The sequence below is a fragment of the Colius striatus genome, chromosome 13 (assembly GCF_028858725.1).
Source record: "Colius striatus isolate bColStr4 chromosome 13, bColStr4.1.hap1, whole genome shotgun sequence".
Lineage (NCBI taxonomy): Eukaryota > Metazoa > Chordata > Aves > Coliiformes > Coliidae > Colius > Colius striatus.
This window is the reverse complement of record NC_084771.1, coordinates 1370835-1390566: the sequence shown is the minus strand read 5'-3', so window position 1 is coordinate 1390566 and position 19732 is coordinate 1370835.

Sequence of the window (19732 nt, the reverse complement as noted above, 5' to 3'; positions counted from 1 at the left end):
CAGATTTGTCGTGGAGCTGTCAAACCCACTGCAAATGTCTCACTCTCTATTAATAGCTTCATAGATGTTAGAGATCTTGTTTTCCAGCTCCAAAGCCCACTCTGCTCCTCTGTTCTTGCCTAAAATGGGCTGCTCCTGTGTGAAGCCCATCCAGCCTGGACAAACAGCAGCTCATCTCTCCAGAGGATCTGTCATGTACTTGGTGAATTCTTGCAGGGGCTAATTGCTCTCAGAATTAATTGTGCCTTGCTGGACTCAGGGAGCCTTCCAGCTGCAGGCAGGGATTCAGCTAGGTTAAAGAACTCTTACTCATGAGGTGTTCCCCATCTAGGGGACCTGTTCAGCAGCTTTTTAGTCTGTGATGTGCTGATCTGTGGGACCTTTCTCAAAGGGCAGGGACAAGGAACCTGACTCATCAAGAATCCTCCAGTAATTGTACATGGGTCACCACCAGAAAAGTGTCAGTGTTCTGCTAAAGGGGGAGAGACAGGACTGCTGATGTGGGGATCTTTGGAGAAGCAGAACTGGGATGTGGTGGTTGTCATGTCTGCACCCACACATGGGAAGGTGTGGGAGCAGTGGGGAGCTGCTGCTGGAGCTGGTAGGGGTGGCACAGTGCTGGGATGCTCCTCCTTGCTGTTTGCTGGAGAATCAGCTGCAGAGAGTTGTGCCAAACCTCATAATTAAGAGCCAGTAAAACCTTCCCCTTGCTGCCATGGCTTTCTCCATGTGGCTGCATCCCCAGAAGCTGATTTAGAAGTGTTATTGGGACTGGGACGTTTTTATGAGGTGCTGCTTTCACACCTCACTGCTTGGGAAGCCCAAACATTCTTAATTAAAGACCTGGAGGGCCACAGCTACAGCTGCTGGGCTGACCAGGGATAACTGCAGCATCCATAACCCAGCTCCCAAAGTGTTGGTCCTGAACCCCCTGGGTGCCCTGCTTGGCCCTGAGGGCTCTGAGGACTGGGCTGCTGCCTGCAGAGGGGAAGAGGGGCACACCTGTAGTGCAGGGTTATTTTGGGAGGCTTGTTTTCTTCAAGATCCTGATGCATCCCACTGATTCTTCTAGGGGATAATGCATCATGAGACAAGTCTCCCTTCTGAGCTGTATTGCATTGGTGATTGTCCTTGGAGCTTAAGTAGCTGCTGGAGCAAACTCCAGCAAAAGTGAGACCCAACATTAAATGAGTGCAGCTATGGGCTGGGGTTTGCACACAGCCTTTGGGTTTGATGCAGCAGCTGTATTTCCTCCCAATGGAAATCTCTTCCACTCTCTGCCATTTGAATGCTCTGATTCATGAAGAACCTGCCCATGGCTTGTGCTGACAAATCATGTGTTCATTTAGTCACATTCCTTGAGCCAAGCAGCAGAGAGATGTGCTCGATGCACAGAGCCTGGCAGACAGGACATCAAGCTGAATCTAGAACCCTAATTCCTGGAGCTGCTCACATACACACTGCCATTTGCAACTGGGAGAGCAGGGAATCTGCATGTTTCAGTAAGCACATGGGTCTGTCAGGCTTATGAACCCTTCTCCCTGCAGAGAGGAGGCAAGTCCCAGGGGTCTCACACGTGTGATGTACCCTGGCTTCTAACTGCCAAGCTGGGATCTAACTGCCAAGCAGCTAGGAGCTGCAAAGCTTGCTTTCACTAACAAAGTCTCTTCTTTTAGTTCATCAAGAGTAACTTGGAGGTGATGTGATAATGGCCTGCAAGTATCTATATCCAGGGGATGCTTCTGGGGGGAGTTTTAATCTCTCAGACAAGAGACTGGAGAGTTGGCCAGAAGGAAAGGTTAAGGGAATGGCATGCAATGGAACTTTAGTTACCCAAAGGAACAGTTCCCCAAGGGTGATGTGTGCTGCTTTCAGCCTGATTCCCTTTGGAGGAGGGGTGCAGGATGGCTGGGGGGATCCTGTGGGCAGCCCCAGGGTGCAGCTCCTGCAGCTCACCCCCGTGAGCTGACAGCACAGCCCCTGCTTTTGTCTGGGAGCTCCTCTCAATTCCCAGGTGGGACTGGCATGTTGTATATTTGTCCCAGGGTTTTGGATAATTGCTTTCTTTTCAGCTTACTGGTTGATGTGTGGTTCACAACAGTTCCTGGGAATTTATGAGAGCCTGGGAAGAGCTGGTGAGTCAGGAGGCAGGCAGTCATTAATTTCCAGTAATGCCTTGCAGTGAGTTCATTACTGTTATCACAAGATGAAATGATGTGAAAAGCAGATTTATTTCTTTTTCTGAGGCTGATGCAGTTTGCTTTTGGAAGACAGTGCTCTGGGGAAAGGCAGTGCCAGTGCCAGCCAAGGAGCCTGACTCCTCTTGCAGCACTTTGTTCAAGGCAGAAGTGTTTGTTGTGTGTTTGAAGCAAGAGGTTGTGTCAAGGTCACTCCACTGAGACTGAGCTTTGCAGGCTGTGTGAAGGGTGAGCTCTTGCTCTCACTGTCCTCATGGCTCTTTTCCTTTCCTCCTCTCCAGATGCAGAAGGCAGGGCTTGCAAGCTCCTGCAGAAAGAGGGAAGGGTTTGCAGAATGGGACTCTGGCAGTGTCCTGCCAGGAAGGGTTGCTCTGAATCACAAACTGCATCTGCTCCAGCAGCTGTCTTTATCTTGCTCACACCCTCCTTCTGGGTTCAATCCTTGCCCCCATTTCATTGCCAGGAGGGCAGTTTGGTGGTTGCAGACATGCTCCTGGGCTGTTCTTTCCATCCCACACCCTGCAGGGTGTGGAGGAGCACAGTGCTGGCTGACAGGCTGCCCAGGGACCAGCGTAGGCAAGGTCTGCCTGTGGGCTTGCCTGTAGCTCCCAGGTGTAGTGGCACATCTCTGGCTCCTATTGACAAGACAGGCTGCTGCTCAAGCAGGCAAAAGGCACACCTCTGGAGATAGCTCCCCCAGGAAGGCTGCTAGGAGAGGTACCCATTAGAAAAGCAGATGACAGTGACATGAATGTGGCAGTAAAGCCTTCAGGAGCTGTCCTCACAGAGTGTTTCCCTTCTCCTTTGCACCGTGGTGCTGATGCAGGGACAGGGAGAGCAGCAGCACTTCCCACTGCCCTCCCAACCCACACAGGCCTGGCTGTTCAATCCCTCTGCTCCTTGTGCTCTCACATTGGCCTGGGGAAGTCAATCTTGGTTTGAATGTCACTGATGGAGCGTGCCATGGTCACCCTCCTGTTCCCAGGCAGCGCCCTGTTGATGTCCTGGGGAGGGAAGCAGCCCAGGATGAACTGAGCACATCCCCACAGCTATGGGGCTGTTCTTACCCTGCTGGGCATGTGGCATCATGCCAACATGAAAGAGATCCAGCACTGAAGGAGATCCAAAAGCACCCATCCAGGCTGGAGGCTGTGCAGACAGAGACACTGGTTGCTGGAAAGTTTTATGAGGATAATAAACCCCATCATAATAAATGGCCATGAATATTTCATGCTGATATGATGTCTCATAGAGCACTGAGGGCTTTTTTTTTCCCCCAACATTTGGATGCAAATGGGAACTGTGTTCTATATTTTGCAGGTTTCTCCCCAGACACTGTGTGTTTTCTGAAAGTCAGATTGACTGGGAGCTTTTGATTTGAGAAACAACTTCAGGGCTCTGCTTAGAGTGGAAAAAAAAGAGGCACAGGCAGTATCAGAGGGCTGTGGGTGCTGGAGATGAAAACATTCCATGCAGATCAAGTAGCCCATCTCTCTAAACACTGGGGGAAGCTAGGCAGGAGATACCAAAGGGAAATCATGCTATGCAGTCCTTGGAGCTGGGAGCCAGGTTCTTTACCTGCTAACAGCAGCCCCTCTGCACTGAGGGCTCTGAAACATGGGGTGGCTGCTGCACAGTGCAGTCACTGGTACCCAGGAGAGGAGATGAAAGCAAGGGGCCAAGCCCTCCTTCCTCACTGCTTGGTGGCAGATGTTTGAGCTTGCTTGGGATCAGCCTGGAGCAGCCAGTAAAAGAATCTCCTCTCTGGAGGGGAGAGCAGAGGTTTGGAGGGTTTGGGATTTTGGGTTTCAGCCAAACTTGCATGCTGGGTTTGCTTCAGTGCAGCCCTTGGTTTGAAGGCATCAGCTGGCAAGAGGCAGGTTCCTCTGTGGGGACACTTGGTCTCCCTCCTGCTCTCCATGCCCAGGGCACTGGGTGAGGGGCCATTGCAGCCCACTCTGCCCTGGGAGCCCCCTGACCTGCCAGGAGCCCCACAGGAATCAGCTCCAGCTTTGTCCCACAGCCAAAGGAAACTGGGTTTCTCAGGTGTTTTCCTGCTCTCTACTGGCATCTGCTTCTGCATGGGCACGTTTCAGGTCACACACTTGGTAATGCATCGTGCCTGGGCAGCTGAGCATCTCTGTGCTATTGCACATGGTGAGCACAGGGTAAGTCTGTGCCTGGGTAAGTCTGTGCCTGGGAGGGCTGATAGTCCCCCCCTTCCTTCCCTCAGCTCTCTCCAGCCTTTGCTGATGCACACTGCACTGACACTGGCCCACTCCACACCACTTTCACATCCTTGTTGGGTTTGAATGGACTCTCTGCAGTCTCCACGTGTTGTGTGTTGGCAAGTTTGGGTGTTGCAAGAGCACTTTCTCACAGCCACCTGCCTGCTTCCTCTCCCTCTCCTCTCCCTCTCCTCTCCCTGTCCTGTGTTCACCCCCAGCCCATGGCTCAGCCCCACACAGCTTCTCACTGCCCTCAGGGAGATGGGGGAAAGCATCAGAAGAGTAAATGTCAGGAAACTCACAGGTTGAGATAAAGAGAGTTTAATAGGGAGACCAAAAGCCACACACAGAAGCAAAGCAGGGGATTCACTCAGTGTTTGCCCTCAGCACGTGTTCAGCCATCCCCAGGACAGCAGGGCTCCAGCACACCTAACTGACCTGAGAGAGCAAACACCATCACTCTGAACATCCTCCCTTCCTCCTTCTTCCTCCAGCTTCATATGCTGAGCAGGATGTCCTGGGGGCTGGGGTATCTCAGGTCAGCTGGGCTTGTCTGTCCTGGCTGTGCCCACTCCCAGCTCCTTGCACACCCTCAGCTTCCTTGCTGTGGGGAGGGATGAGGAGCAGAAAAGGCCTTGACTGTGCAAGCCCTGCTCAGCAGCAGTGAAAACATCCCTGTGCTATCAGCACCAATCCAAACCACAGCCCCAAAGTAGCTGCTGTGATGAAAACCAGCTCTACCCCAGCCAAACCCAGCATGGGTGGCAAAGCCAGACTCTGGATGGAGAGATGAGGCAGGAGGGAAGCAGCCTTTGCAGGATAAACTTGGCTGTTTTCACTCATTGCTGCTGCTCTGTTTCTCTGCTTGTTTTCCCACTCCCCAGGCAGGGTGAGGAGCACTCCCACCCCCGGGGTGAAGCCTTGGTGAGGAGCACCTGCACACACACCTCAGAACAGTAAGATCCAACACACTACCAGCTGCTGTCACTTGCAAAGCCTGCTTGGCCACCCAGCGTGGGCTGAGGAACATCCCTCCAGCCTCCCCTGTGTGCAGGGAGCATCCATCCTTCTGGGGCCATCAGCACAGACACTCCATCAGGGACTGTTTCCTTTCTGTGCTTGGCAAGCTGACAGTGAGCCCATACTGATCCCTTTGGGTTTCTCACCTAGTGGTGCTGCTGAGCTGGTGGCAGCAGGGACACTTACCCTGGGTGCTTGTTCCTAAAATGGTTGCTCTGTGTCTTTGCCCTCTGTGCTGTATTGGTGGGTTTGGGTGCCCGAGAGCCTTGATGCTCATAGCCTTTACAGAGTCTTGTTCCAGCTTCCTGACCATAGTCTCCTCACAGAATCAGAGTGGTGGGGTTGGAAGAGACCTTTAGAGCACATCCAGCCCAACCCCTGCCAAAGCAGCTCCCACTTAGATCAGGGCAGGAGCCTCCACACCCTCCCTGGGCAGCCTGGGCCAGGGCTCCCTCACCTCAGCACCAAACAAGATTTTCCTTAAGTGGAACTGTTTATGTTCCAGCTTCATCCCATCACCCCTTGTCCTGCCACTGGATACAAGAGACAGAAAGTGCTGCCCCAAGCTCCTGACACCCACCAGTGAGAGATTTGGAGCTATGAATGAGCTCCCCCCTCAGTCTCCTCCAGCCTGAACAGCCCCAGGGCCCGCAGCCTTTCCTCACAAGGAAGATGCTCCAGTCCCCTGAGCATCTGGGTGGCCCTGCACTGGCCTCTCTGCAGCAGTTCCCTGTCCCTCTGCAGCTGGGGAGCCCACAACTGGGCACAGGACTCCAGCTGAGGCCTCAGCAGCTGTGGCAGAGCAGAGGGGGAGCAGAAGCTCCCTGGCCCTGCTGCCCACACTCTGCTGGATGCCCCCAGGCTGCCATTGGCTTCTTGCCCACGAGGCCACGTTGCTGCTCATGGGCAGTTTCTTATCACCCAGCACTCCCAGGTCTGTCTCCTGGAGCTGCTCTCCAGCAGCTCACCCCCAGCCTGGCCTGGTGCAGGGGGTTGTTCCTCCCCAGCTGCAGGACTCTGCCCCTGCCCTTGGTGACCCTCAGCAGGTTCCTCTGTGCCCAACTCGCAGCCTGTCCAGCTCTCACTGCCTGGCAGCTCAGTCTCTGGGGAATCAGCCAGTGCTCCCAGTTTGGTGCCAGCAGGGAACTCACTGAGGGTCCCTCTGTCCCCTCATCCAGGTGCTTGATGAAGATGTTGAACCAGACTGGCCCCAGAACCCATCCCTGTGGAACTCCACTGGCCACAGGCCTCCAACCTGACTCTGTGCCATTGATCAGCACCCTCTGGGCTCTGTCATTCAGCCAGTTCTCCATCCACCTCACCTCCACTCATCCAGCCCACACTGCCTGAGCTTTCTGATGAGGGTGTTGTGGGAGACAATGCCCAGAGCCTTGCTGAACTCAAGGCAGATGACATCTGCTGCTCCCCTTAAACTAACCAGCCAATTATGTCCTGGTAGAAGGCATCAGGTTGGTCACACAGGATTTCCCCTTGGTGATCGATGTTGACTCCCCCTGGCAACCATTTGATCCTTCATATGTTTAGTGGTGACATTCAGGATGAGTTGTTGCATCACCTTTCCAGGGATGGAGGTCAGGCTGACCAGCCTGTGGTTTCCTGGCTCATCCTTCCAGCCCTTGCTGCAGCCTGCAGTGACATTGGCCTGTCTCCAGCCCTCAGGCACCTTGCCTGTGCTCCATGATTGATCAAAAATGATGGAGAGAGGCTCAGCAATCACATCAGCTGCTCCCTCAGCACTCTCGGATGCATCCCATCAGGACCCATTGACTTATGAGCCTCAAGCTTGGCCAGCAAATCTTTAACTTCTTCCTCTTCCACCCAGGCCAAGTGCTCTGCTGTCTAGGCCATCCTACTGTCCTTGCTGGACTGGGCTTCCCGAGGGCTGGCCTTGTCTGTACAGACTGTAGCAAAGAAGGCATTCAGTAGTTCGGCCTCTGCATCCCCTGTCACCAGGGCACCCTCTGTGTTCAGCAGTGGGCCCACGGCGCCCCTCTTCTTCCTTTTGCTGTTGATGTCATGACAAACACCTTCTTGCTTTGCTTTACTTTCTTGGCCAGGTTGAATTCTAGAAGGGCTTTGGCCTTCTTGGTGGCACCCCTGCATGCTCTGGCAATGTTGTGTACTCTTCCCAAGAAGCCAGGCCCCGTTTCCACCTCTCAGAGATGGCTGCTTTCGGCCTGAGCTGTCCCAGCAGATCCTTGCTCACCCATGGAGGCCTCCAGCCTCCGTTCCTACATGTGGGGACACACTGATCCTGGGCTTGGAGGAAGTGGTGCTTGAAGCATAGAATTCAACTACTTCATGGCCAAAGCCTCTCATTGCCCCTCCCAGGACTCGTTTTGAGGGTGCAAAACCTTAGGTTTCAGGACCATCACTTTCAGACACAAACCCTAATTTCAGAGTTCACAGCCTCAAGTTTAATTCCAAAGCCAGGTACCCCCCATGATGCCATCCCCCTTGCCCCTTCCTGTGACCCCACGATGCCATCCCCCCTTCCTGTGCCCCTCATGATGCCATCCCCCCTTCCTGTGCCCCTCATGATGCCATCCCCCCTTCCCGTGCCCCCCATGATTCCATCCCCCCTTCCCGTGCCCCCCATGATGCCATCCCCCCTTCCCGTGCCCCCCATGATGCCATCCCCCCTTCCCGTGCCCCCCATGATTCCATCCCCCTTCCCGTGCCCACATGATGCCGTCCCCCCTTCCCGTGCCCCCCATGATTCCATCCCCCCTTCCCGTGCCCCCCATGATGCCACCCCCCTTCCCGTGCCCCCCATGATGCCGTCCCCCCTTCCCATGCCCCACACTGGGCGGCAGCTCAGAACGGGGCCCTTTGTGACGTCACCCCCAGCGCAGGGCCTTTGGCAGCAGCCGCCTGCCCCAGCCAGTGTCTGTTGAGACAGCCATGGGGCAGGTCAGGAGCAGGGAGCTGAGGAGTGCCCTGAGCCACCACAGCTTCTCTTTGACACAGTCCCTGACAAGCTCCGAGAGACGAGGCGCCTTGCAAAGGCTTCGCCATTCCCGCCCTGACCGCATTCGTGTGCCCTCCCCGAGCGTGCCGACAGTCGCCAGCTCCTCGAAGGAAGCTGGGAAGGAGGATGGGGCTCCCGGCGCTACGAAAAAGAAACTCAAGCACCGCGTGACATGGGACGAAACCCTGGTGTATGCGATGGGTTCTGACTCATCGGAAGAGGGTGAGTGAGGGGCTCCAGCATCGCAAGGTTGTTGTGGATTGAGACAAGGGCAGGGAGGGCTCGCTGTCAGTTATGGTTAAAGGGTAAGACAGACTCCAGCACTCGACTGAGAGAGGAAAGCAGGAAAGTTTATTCAACAAGAAATAGAACGGAATAAAAGCAAAAAGGGAGTAGGATGATGAGAAAATCACAACCAGCACTTTAAGATCTCCCTCCCCCATCCCTCCTTTCTTCCTGGGCCCAGCTCACTGCTCCCCAGATCTCTACCTCCTCCCCCCTCAGCAGCTCAGGGAGGCAGGGACTGGGGGATGTGCTCAGTCTCTCACAGATGGGCTCTGCCACTTCTCTCTGCTCAGATGAGGACGACTCCTGGCATCCTTCCCCTGCTCCAACACGGGGTTCCTCCCCCGGGACACAGTCCTGAACCAACTTCTCTGGTGGGGGATGTTCCCAGCAGCTGTGGCTTCTGCCCATACAGGGTCCCTCACACGGGGGACAGTCCTTGGGGAATATCTCAGGCGTGGATTCTTCAACACGGTTGCAGTTTCTGCAGTTGCAGGGTCCCTCTCTCGGGACAAGGCCTCTTCTGGGCATAAGTTTAATGAGCTGCTTTGTTGTGGGTTCCTCCCCACAGTTCCAGCTGTGGATATTGGGTCCCTTCCTTGGCACACGGCCTCCTCCTCTCTTTCATCACTGACCTTGGAGTCCGCGTGGTTGTTTCTCTCGCTGTTCCCACTCCTTGCACCACCACCAGCCAGAAGGAAAAGAAAAGGCAGAGAAGGAAGAAGATGGAGGAAGATGGAGGAAGAAACCTCCTCTTCCGGCTTCTTCTTCAAAAGTGATGGTGGAGGCGGCTCATTGGCTCAGCCCTGGCAGTGGTTCTGGCTCAGAGCTGGGGAGAGTTGTGAGCAACTTCTCACAGGAGTCATCTTTACAGCCCCTTCCCCCTTACGAGAAGAAGCTATCATGCCAAACCACGACACCCGGGGAGGCTGTGCCCAGGAAGGGGGCATGGGGACAAAGGGCAGAGCTCCTTCCTCTGCCCACTCCTGCCCGCAGCTCTGCTCTACAGCCCTCCCTGCTCTTCCTCCTCTGCTAGGTTCTGTAGTGCGTTGGCGGAAGAGAAGGTCCGTCTTGGCGGCCATCGAAGCCATGCAGGACACCAGCAGGAAAGACGAGCAGTGGGCCAGGAGGGTGCTGAACGAGGCCATGAGAGAGCCTGACCCCTGCATGGGCGATGTAAGTAGCCTCTGGCTGAGCTGCCCTGCCCTCGAGGCCTTTGCTCCTGCTTTTGCCTTGCCTTGCCTTGCCTCTCCGAGAGGGGTGGGAAGGGGCAGCTGAGGAAAGGGCCGCGCTCCAGACAGTCCGTGTCCCCTCCAGGTGTCAGACGTCGTCAGCTCCATCCACAAGAGCTTGGAGAACACCAGCAAACTGGCAGCCCGGCGGAGCCTGATGGGCCTGATTGTCCCGCTGGCCCACAGCTACCCCAGGGCGCTGGTTGACAGCATGTCCAGCCAAATCCCACTGTCTGACAGGTATCAGCCCCCCCAGCCCCGAGGAGCAGGGCTCACCGCCCCTGCACACTTGCCAGCCACCACGCTCCTCCCTGCCCCACGGGGAACCCCCTCCCCTCAGCCTTCTCCTGCTTGCCCCCGGGCCAGGGGCCTTGGGCAGGGCCAGGGCTGCGTGACAGCCCCGCTGACCAAATGCTCTGGACTTGGCAGCGCCGGCCTGGCCATGTGGGAGACGCTGCTGCTCCAGGACGTGGCACTGCCGGACTTCTTCCACAAGCTGCTGGATGTCGCTGACGATTGGAACCGGCAGCTGGGCCCTGAGGAGCAGCAGACCAAGGACGTGAAGCAGATGGTAAGGAACCAGCCCTGGCTGAGGACAAGAGGCTGCTGATGGTCAGAGGGCAGGAGGAGTGGGCAAAGCTGCCGTGCGGTCCTGCGCGGGCAGGGCTGCCCCGGGACCCTGCTCCGAGCTGCCCGTGGGAAGCAGGAGCCCCACAGGCTCTGCCCCTCTCTCACCACTTTGTCTCTTTGTCTCAGGTGCAAGAGTTCGACGCTGAAGGGAAGAGCACTGACCTCCTGCAGCTGCTCCAGAAGTACCTGAGGAGCCCAGAGATGAGGGAGAACCGCGTGTTGGTGCTCGCGGGTCTCCGCGCCCTCTCACGGAGACATCAGACGGTGAGCGAGGTGTCGAGTGGAGCCACGTTGGCCCACACGGAGGTTTAGCCCTGGCTGGGGGTCAGGAGGCGGGGGGACGGCTCCAAGCGCCCTTCCTGCCGTGGACGGGGCTGGTGGGTGCCTGGGGAGCTTTCCAGGATCAGGGTTCCCCAGCCATCTGCCCCGCTGGGGTGGTTGGACAAAGCAGCGGCTGAGCAGCGCACAGGGAGTCTCTGCTGCCCTCCCCTGGCCCTGCTCCTCTGCCTGCCACGGCCACCACCAGCCAGGAGCCCGCTGCAGCGACTCCTGTGCCGGGAGCCGGGGGGAGCCTGGTGCTCAGCGGCCAGAGCACGTTGGCCAGGGTGGGTGGTCTTTGCCCCGCCTCACAGGAAATCTCTGCTTCACCCAGGCAAAAGAAATGGTGTTCCTGCTGCCAGATATTGCAGAGACGCTGCAGGATGCCAACATGGAGGTGAGGGCTCGGGCCCTGGCTGTCCTGCAGAACGTGATGTTTCACCTGGAGGGAGAGCTCGCCAGCTGCATCGCCGTCCAGCTCTTGGAGCCGCTGCTGCCGCTCTTTGACGACGTAAGGCCTCTGTGGGAGCTGAGCCCAGAGCATCTCCCCTCCCATCGGCCTCCCTCGTGCTTCTGCTCATCCTGCCCTGCCCTCCTCTCTGCCAGGAGTGCCTCCAGCTGCGGCAGCGCTCCATCAGCTTCTTCCAAGAGCTGGTGGGGACTGTGGAGCGCCAGGACATGAAGAAGATGAAGAGCCATTTGAGGAGGGCGCTGGTCCCGCTCTACTTCCGCAGCAGCGACCATTGTGAGAGCGTGGCCGAGGTACAGATTGCAAAGCGGCCCGGCGATGCGGGGAAGGGGGAGAAGAGACCCCGGGGGTGGCCGAGGCTCATGGGTGGGGGCTGCTGGCAGCTGGCACGGACGTTGCCCACCCTGCCTGCCCTGGCGCAGCAGCTCTCAGCAGCCACTGCCCGTGGCCACCCGGGGCCTGAATGCACCCCATGGGCTTTCCTGATTTCCCCAGGGGTGCGGCCGGTGGGGTCCATCTGCCCAGAGCAGCCCAGGCCTTTAGTGGCCTAAAGGCCCCTGGACGTGCCCCTGGCAGGTGCCGCTGGCTCCGGCCCGCCCCAGTGTCTCTGGGACGGCCCCTCAGCTCTCCGGGATCTCGCTGCTGCTGGCCGGCAGCACCAGGCAGCTGCGGTGCTGGCTGCCCCATGTCCCTGCCCCGGGCACTGCCCCCCGCTCGGGCTCTGCCTCTCCCCATACGGGGCTGGGAACAGCAGGCCGCCTGGCCAAGAGGAGCGGCACGCCGGCTCTCCTTCCCCAAGCCGTGATGCCAGTTCCCATCCTCTGCTGCTCTGCAGGTGGCTCAGCACACCCTCGTGGCTGTGATGAACGTCCTGCGGTACAAAAAGCCCACGCGCTTCATCGGCTCCGAGGACTTGTGGAGGATCCCAGAGTACCTGGTGAGGACAAAGGCCCGGGCCCGCAGCCTGGAGCCCTCCAGCACAGAGGCCCCAGGGGCTCTTCTCCAGCCACGCTCCCCTCCCCACCCCGCAGGCCGCTGGAGGAGACCCCATTCCTTTTGGCAGCCTGGACAGATGGGCAGAGGGGTCTTGGCACCCCAGAGCCGCCTCTGCCGGCGGCTCCGTACCTCGGCCCCACAGGCCCCTGCCGGGGAGATGGCCGTGCCCGGGCTGGGAAGGGGATCAGCGGGAGAAGGGACTGCTCTGGCCGGCAGTGGAGGGTCCATCCCAGCCTCTTACTCTCTCCAGGTGAGGAAGGACAGGCGAAGAGCTGACATGTACCTGCAGCAGAGCCTGCGGTACCTCCAGGACTCGCAGGGCAGCGTGCGAGCGGCGGCCATCAGGTTTGTGGGTGAGTTGCAGCCCCCAGAGCCCCTCTCCTGGCAGCCCGGCCCCGCTGCTGCCGGCAGCGAGGGGCAGCTGGGGACGTGCTGGGCGGCAGCAGCTCTGACGGGGCTCTCTGCTCAGGGGTTGCTGCGCGATTCGCCAGGGACAGGAGCGAGGAGAGGCTGAGAGAGATCCACTGCGGTGAGTACGGCTGGGGCTGGGACGGCCCTTCCTTGCTCTGCCCCAGGGAAACGCTGGCAGGGCAGAGGAGAGGCTTGGGAGCTCTGAGGCCTTCCTGAGCAGCAGCTCCCAGCACATGCCCTGGTGCCACGTGCTCCTGCTGCCAGGGCGAGAGCCGCGTGGGGCCGGCAGGGTCTGGAGGGGCTGCCCGGGGCGGCCATACACAAGCCACGGGGGTTCATCCCGGCCCTTTCTCCTTCTGCCACAGCCCTCCAGGCCCTGCAGACAGACCCCGAGCCCTCCATCTGCTGCCTGGCCACTCAGACCCACTTGATCCTGCTATCTGTAAAGCAGCAGCGCTCGCTGCAGAGCTCGTGTGCCAAGTGCTGCTGGTTCTTCCAAGCCAAGCGCCGGTACGTCTCTGCTGGGGAAAGTGACTGAGTTTGATGTTTTGTGGTCAGGGTTTGACATGACAGCCGTTTCTGGGAAGGGGGAAGGGGCTGTAAAGATGGCTCCTGTAAGAAGTCGCTGGAAACCCTGCCCAGCTCTGAGCCAGCCCCACTGCTGGGGCTGAGCCAATGAGCCGCCTCCACCATCACTTTTGGAGAAGCTGGAAAATGACGGTTCTTCCTGTTTCTTCCTCCTCCCGTCCCTCCTTCTTCTCTGTCTGCTGGCGATGCAAGGAGTGGGAAGAGGGAGAGAAACAACCACGCGGACTCCAAGGTCAGTGAGGAAAGAGAGGAGGTGTGAAGAATCCACGCCAGAGATGTTCCCCAAGGACTGTGTCCTGTGGTTGTCATTTTCTCATCATCCTGCTCCCTTTTTGCTTTTGTTCCGTTCTGTTTCATGTTGGTAGCAGAATAAACTTTCCTCCTTTCCTCTCTCAGTCGAGCACTGGAGCCTGTTTTCCCGGGAACCGTAACGGGCAGCCAGCCCTCCCTGCCCTTGTCTCCATCCACAACAACCTTGCTTCTCTTCCTCCTCCCTTTTCTCTGGGGCCTCTGCCATCCTGACGAGGGTGGGGGTGGATGGGGGCACGGAGTGAGAGGCTGTCGTGGTGCCTCTGTGCTGGCTGGGCCAAACCACGACACCTATGTACTTTGTATTAAAAACCCCAACCAAGTGCTTCCCGCCTTTGTGTGGAGGACAAGAGCTCTGCTGAAGCCTTTGCAGGACTGGCAGCATCCCTGAGCCCCACAGGAGAACACATGCAAGAGATTCTTGGGCCCTGTAGAACATCTCCATGTCCACGAGTGCCCTCAAACGTGATTTGTGACTTCCCAGATGCAGCCCAGCTGGTTGTTGCTTGAACAGACAGAAGAACAGGCAACAGGCACAAGCTGTAACTGAAGAGGTGCCAAAGAGACACAAGGACAAACTTGTTCCCTGTTGAGGTGAGGGAGCACTGGCAGGGGTTGCCCAGATGGGCTGTGGAGGCTCATTCCCTGGAGACATTCCAATCCAGCTGGACAAGTTCCTGTGTGCCTTTCCCTAACCCACTAAGCAGGTCACCTTGTCATAGAAGGAGATCAGATTGGTCCAGCAGGACCTGCCCTTCATAAAGCTGTTTTGACTGGGCTTGAAGCCATCCTCCAGCACAGGCCCCATGTCAGCTGCACGTCCTGGCAGTGCTGGGTGATAACAGACCATGAGCAGCAACGTAGCCTTGTGAGCAAGAAGCCAATGGCAGCCTTGGGGCATCCAGCAGAGTGTGGGCAGCAGGGCCAAGGGGCTTCTGCTCCCCCTCTGCTCTGCCACAGCTGCTGAGGCCTCAGCTGGAGTCCTGTGCCCAGTTGTGGGCTCCCCAGCTGCAGAGGGACAGGGAACTGCTGCAGAGAGGCCAGTGCAGGGCCACCAAGATGCTCAGGGGACTGGAGCATCTTCCTTCTGAGGAAAGGCTGCTGGACTTTGGACAGTTCAGCTTGGAGGAGACTGAGGGGGGACCTCGTTAATACTTACAAGTGCTGAAAGCTGCATGCCAAGGAGATGAGGCAGCAGGGAGGGTTTTTCCTGTAGCGTCCAGTGACAGGACAGGGGGTATTGAACAAAAGCTGTAACACAAACAATTCCCCTTAAGGAAAAGCTTCTTTTCTGTTGAGGTGAGGGAGCCCTGGCCCAGGCTGCCCAGGGAGGGTGTGGAGGCTCCTTCTTGGGAGGTTTCCAAACCCACTTGGACACCTTCCTGTTGTAACGGTGCAAGCAATATCCATTCAAAGATGTAGACAGGCTGGGTAATGCACCTGCAGAGACATACACAGCCAACACAGTGCAACCAACAGAGGGACTCAAAGCCACCCTTCCTTGGCTGGCTACTTCCTTATATGCTGCTTCTGCCCATGTGATCACCCAGGGCCCAACTGATTAACTTGCAGCACCTGTTTCTGATAGTTGGAAGTAGCTTGCCAGCTGCATTAACTTGTCCCCACCATCTTTATTCAAGCTGGCTGGTCCAAGTCATATTTGTACCTACAAATATTTGGTTCTGTCATGCTGTTTGAAGAACTCTGTCCGTCCCTGGGACTTCTTGAGCTACTGCTTGAAACATGACAGGCCAGACATGGGGAGCACTGGTTAAGGTTTGATGACGGAGCTTTATTGTTTTTACCACAGCACTTTGCGTCCCTCAAACAACAGGGAACAAATCCAGGTTTGTTGAAGGGTAACAAAGAGTTTCCAGCTGTAGAAAATGGTTCTCACAGGGTGAAGAAAGCCAGAAAATCAAACGTACACAAACTGGAAGAAACCCAAGTGCTAAACTCGGTGTGTAAACTACTGAGCAACGATGCAAAAGAAAACTGCTGGTAGGTCCAAGGTTTGCCATGGAGCACAGGGAGGAGCTCATGGAATAGCCCCTGGCATGGGCCCCGCTCAGAGCTGCAGCTGCCCGGTCAGCGACGGGCCCAGAGAGAAGGCCGTCTGCTCCAGGCCCTGCGGAGCCACTCTCGCAGCCTGAGTCTGGAGGGAGCTGCTCTCTCTGCATCTCTCAGGGTGCACTGCGTTTGAGCTGCCAGGTTTGCTACTGACGAGATGGTGTCTTCTGGCAGGTTTTCAAGGGCTGCAACAGAGAGGAACAGAGCTGAGATCAGAGCCTGTGTTCACCCCAGGAACCCCTCCTGCCAGGGCAACCCCCAGCTGTTCCCACAGCCCAGAGGGAGCCGGGCCCAACGGCATCAGCCGGAAGGTGCTGAATACCCCTGTGCCCCTGACATCTCTCTCTGCTCTCCCTGGCCGGGGCAGGGGCCGCAGCTCCCTTCCCAGGGCCTCTCGTCCTCCCTGCCAGTCCCCGCTGCCGCCCCGCTGCCCTCACTCACCCTCATGGATGGGCTGCAGCAATTCCTGATGCCCCCTCAGGTGCTGCCCGGCGAGCCCTGCGAACGCACAGTCGGTCAGTGCCCCAGCGGCACAGTTGCCTCACAGGTCCCTGCAGCCCGGCCACACGCCCCCCTCCCCTTGGCAGGGCTGAGCCCAGGCTCTTCCCCGGGCGAGCGAGCGCCAGGCGCAGGGCAGGGCTGGCACAGGGCGCAGGGAGCCCCGCGGGCGCCAGGGCCCTGCACCGGGCACTCGCGGCTCCGCAGCCACGGGGCCGATTCCTGCGGCCGCGCCACAGCCGGGGCTGGGGCCGAGCTGCAGCGGGGCAGGGAGGGACAGGGGCTGTGTCTCACCCAGGAACCTGACGGCCGCCTCTCGTATGGGCTGCTGATGGCTCCAAAGGCACCGCGCTGCCTGCTGCACATAGTGCGCGGCTCTGCTGCCGCACCCTGACAGCTGCAGACGGACAGGGGACAAAGGGAAGGGTTGGTGCCGACCGTGGCCCTGTGCCCGGGACGGGCTGTGGCAGTGGGCAGGGGCACAGCTTGCCCAGGCTGGGGCTGCTGCTTGGGGACCATCCTTACCAGGTACTTGCCCACTTCCAATGTCTTCCTCTTCTCCAGGAGCTTTCTGAGCCTCCTCTTCTTCAGGAAGGCGGCAGCTCCAAGCAGGGTTACCCGAGAGGCCTGCAGACACACAGAGCAGGGAGATGCTACCGCTGCCCAGGGCACAGGACGGGCGTCCTCTCACCCGGGCAAAGCTCATGGCCGTTCCTGGCCCTGGGGAACTCCCGCGGGGACATGGGCAGGTCAGAGATCCTCACCTCTGCCACCTCCGGGCTCTCGGCATGCAGGAGGCAGAGCAGTTCGATCACGTTCTCATACACCCGTGTCTTCATCGGCTGTCTTTCCTTTTTGTTGACAGACTGCATCAGACGTTGGAAGAGCTCAAGGGAGAGCAGCTGCACACTGCTGGTGGTCTGGTGGAAAAGAAAGAGGACAAGACCTCAGCACCGGCTGCTGCAGGCCCACCTGGGCATGGCTCTGAAAATGCACAGAGCACAAAGGTTCCTGGCAGCAGCCAGTGCCTGTGGTGGGGGGCACAAAGCCTTACGTGGTGAAAGAGTGGCTGGAGCCTCCCAGTCAGCTCCAGAACGAGGGTGCTGCAAACTGGGCTGTTGGCAGCCTGGAGCATCATTTTGAGCAAGGAGAGGGTCGTTTCGACCACCTCGTCATCTAGGTCCTGCAGTAGCTCCAGGAGGCTTTCCTGCAGGAACCACATGCTTTTGGCCTGTGTGGAACACGATGCTTGTGGTGAAGCCGTGAAAAGCTGCACTGCCAAAATCACTCCAGTGGTTCAACCCCATGCTGCTGCCTCGGGAGCCAGAAGCCAAAGGCCTGCCACAAGGGACTTGGGGAGGCCAGCAGGGAGGCAGGAGGGCTGGCAGGAGCTGCCAGAGCTCCCAAAGCACAGCCAAGCCCCAGCTGCATGTCCCCCAGCTCCCCTCACCCAGCCCCACGCCCCCTGCACGGCTCCGGCCGGCTGCCCCCTGCCTACCTTCGAGGGCTCGTTGCAGGTGGTGATGAGGGCATTGAGCATCAGCCACTTCATCTGGCTGCACTCGCTCCGCAGGTACCTCGGTGCCAGCTGCAGGACATGTTCGTCTAATGCCCTCACCTCAGGGCAGGTCAGGAGCTGAAACACAGCGAGCAGTGACGAGGGCACCCGGCTCTCCCAGGGCTCCCCTTGCGCCTCAGCCCGGCCCTCAGGCTCACCTCAGCCAGGAACGCCATGATAGGGATCTGCCAGCACACCTCCTCACAGCTCAGCACCTGCAGCAGGCGCTCAGTCAGCTGGTAGCACATGGTACCTGGCATCCTGCACATCTCCCTGGCAAGAACGGGCAAGAAGACACCGTTGGCCCTGAGCAGGGTGGGCAAATCCCTCCCAGGACCGACCCGCTGAAGGCAGGTCTGGTTTAGTTTGGGGGTTGTTGGGGGTGCTCCATCTGCAGGGGGAAATGGTTGAGGGGAGCTGGGAGAAGGGGGCTCTCACCTGCCAAGCAGCCCCATCGCATATTGCCGGGACTCATCCTTGAGGAGTAATTCCCAGCCACGCTGCTTCTTCATTTCAGACACCACATCCCCATAGCCCAGGCGGCAGAGCAGCTCTTTCACAGTGCGCAGCACAAACCTGTGTGCAGAGCAAAGCCCAGGTCACACCAGGAGCCCTGGGCCCAGCTCCGGGCCGTGGCAGGGCTGGCAGGACTGGCGTGGGGCACCTGCTGGGGGTGGTGGGAAGGTGGCCTTCTGGCTGGTGCTCCTGGCAGAAGCAGGTGTTGGGCAGCTTGTCCGCGAGGAAGAAACTTTGGAAGAGCAGAGCCAGGAAGAAGGCAGGAAAATTCTCCCACAAGCTTGGTGGGTAGTTGGGCATCTGAAGGATGGCCTGCAGCGCTCTGGTTGCCTGAAGGAAAGAAACAGCCCAAGACAGAGCTCAGCACCCAGACGACTCCGTGCAGGGCCTGAGTGCGGGGGTGAGCAGAGGCGCGGGACAGAAACTCACGGCCATGGGATTGATTTCAATGCTGTCCCCTTTGGAGGTGGATGTTCTGTGCAGGGGGATGTCCTCCAGCACGTCGAGCAGCTCCTGCAGCACCTCCTCTGCTTTCTCACTCTCGGACACAAGCTTCCTCCAGAGGGCCGCGGCAATACTGCAGGCCCAGAGATCAATGTCAGATGGGGCTTGGCCGCAGCACCGAGGCCTGGGCAACTGTGGGGGCTGGGGCTGGCCTCCAGCCCTGCCTCTGCCCGCTGCCCCCAGCGACGGGGCCTCGAGGGGCAGGGAAGGAACAGGGCAGTGGGCTCTGGGACTGGCAAACCGAGAGGCCAGAGAGCTCTAAAAATCTCCGTCTGCCTGGCAGCTCCACGGGCCGGGCCCTACGGCTGCTGAGCCTGGGGCTGTCAGGGCAGGCCGGGTCCCATTACCTGGGGCACAACGGGGCACAGTGCAGCAGGGTCACCACGGCATCATGGGGGTGGATGTTGGCCAGCAGCAGAGAAACCACACCTGCCGAGTGCTCAGTCACATGGCTGGGCTGCCCCTCTTCTGTCAGGTTCCAGCCTGGAAGGGGCAAAGAGCGAGCTGAGGCAGAGCTGAGGGGAACACAGCCGAGCCCCCCGCTCCCCGGGCAGGGCCAACCCCGGCACAGGGCTGCTGGGGATGCTGACCTGTGTCTCTCCGGCTGCAGTCTGGGGGGGCCCAGGGGATAGAGCCCGGCCCTGGGGAACAGCCCCAGCCCCTCTTTCCCTGGGGATGCCCAGCGGGACCGGGACAGGGCCCAGGCGGCTGCAGCCACCAGCGCTGGGGCCCAGCTCAGCCACTCACCCGCCTCCAGCAGCTGGACCTCCTGCACCACATTGGGCTGCCCCTCCTCCACCTCAGCAGGGTGCCCCTCCTGCACCACATTGGGCTGCCCCTCCTGCACCACATTGGGCTGCCCTGCTGCATCTGCCCCAGAGTCTTCCTCCTGCTCTTCCTCCTCTCCCAT